A 1,893-nucleotide genomic window follows, 5' to 3' on the forward strand; every position below is an offset into this window, starting at 1 on the left:
GCACTGATGAAATCTCCATTCTATTGAAAGCCTTCCCGTTTTCTCTGGAGGGAAAGGCAAGAGAGTGGTACTACACTCAACCCCTAGCAAATGTATCCAACTAGGATACACTCAGAAAAGAATTTTTGGAAAAATTCTTTCCATCTGAAGTTACTGATAAACTGAGGAAAGACATTTCCACGATTATTCAGGATGACAACGAGACTCTCTTTGAATACTGGGAGCGCTTCAATAATCTTCTAGAAGCATGCCCCCCACCACAGGATTGACAAGATAGTGTTACTCAGTTATATCACACAGGGCATGAGGCCCCAAGATAAGACCACATTGGAAAGTGCTAGCAATGGGTCTATGAAGAAGTACAAGACCACTGATGAGGCATGGCAATTGATCAGCGACTTAGCTGAATCTACTAGGAACCACAGGCAGAAACAAGGCCGTTCAAAAGCCGTTGCAGAAGTATCCTCTAGCAGAGAGATGGCTGCTCTAGCTCAGAGTATCGGTGAAATGACCAACTTGCTGAAGCAGATGCAATTGAATCAACAACAAGTTCAACAAGCTGAACCTCCTCCACCACAGCAAAGCCAACAGTTAGTCCCACAGAGAGTTTGCGAAGTCTGTGCTGATTATAGCCATTATACCGATGAATGCCCGCAGCTCCAACAGGAAGACAACATGGTGGCATCCACTCATAACTTCTATGACCACCCCAACCTACAATCAAGGTGGAAATCATAACCATGGATGGCAAGACAATTCTAACCAGAATTGGAGGGACAACAATAACAGAGGAGGCAGAGATAATCAGGGAAATCAGAGGTGGAATAATAACAATAACAGGCAGCAGAATCAACCTTACAGAGCACCTCACCTGAGGCAATTCCAAGGACCACAGAATACCCAACATCAGACCTCTCAATTTACTCATCCTTCTTCATCTCCTAATGAAGAGTTACTACAATCTTTTGAGCGGAGATAGCAGACCATGGAAAATAACATTATGAATAGCATTAATGCCAGTCTGAATGGTCTGACCTCTACTTTGCAAGCTCTTGTTTCACAGATTGGATCAATGCAAAATTCCAGTAACCAACCTTAAAGCTCTGGTGGACTCCCCTCTCAACCCTTACCCAACCCAAAGGGTGGTATTAATGCCATCACCCTAAGGTCCGGAACCACATTACAAGAGAGGAATCAGGAAGAACCAACTCCATCTGAACACACCTCAGCTGAAGAGGTAGTGGAAATAGAAGATGTTGAAGAAGAAAAGAGCATGCAAGACATGGCTGAAGAAGAAGACGCCAAATCACAGGAAAAAGCACCAAAGGGCACAGACACTATAAAGGACGCCGTTCCTATTCCATTTCCACAACTTGCAAGGAAGCCCAGGAAGCAGTTGGAACCTGATCCCAAAATAGTAGAAATATTCAAAAAGGTTGAGGTAACTATTCTCCTTTTTGATGTCATTCAACATGTACCTAAATATGCAAAGTTTCTAAAAGATTTGTGCATACACAAAGACAAAATTAATGAGTTAGAAACTATCCCTTTAGGAAGTTCTATATCTGCTTTAATGGGAAATATACCTGAAAAATGTAGTGATCCAGGTCCATGCATGGTTAACTGTACCATTGGAGGTGTGATATTTTCTGACTGCATGTGTGATTTAGGAGCATGTGTTAGTATAATGCCTTTATCTGTATATGATGTTTTAAGGCTCCCTCCCTTAAAAAGGTCGGCAGCTTGTTTTGTGTTAGCAGATAAAAGTATTATTACAGTGGCTGGAGTTGCTGAAGATGTATTACTGGCATTAAAGGTCTCACTTTCCCCATTGATTTTTACATCCTGGAGATGCCCCAAAATGGCTCAGAGAAGCCATCGTCTATCCTACTC

Source organism: Arachis duranensis, chromosome 4, assembly GCF_000817695.3.
Source record: "Arachis duranensis cultivar V14167 chromosome 4, aradu.V14167.gnm2.J7QH, whole genome shotgun sequence".
Lineage (NCBI taxonomy): Eukaryota > Viridiplantae > Streptophyta > Magnoliopsida > Fabales > Fabaceae > Arachis > Arachis duranensis.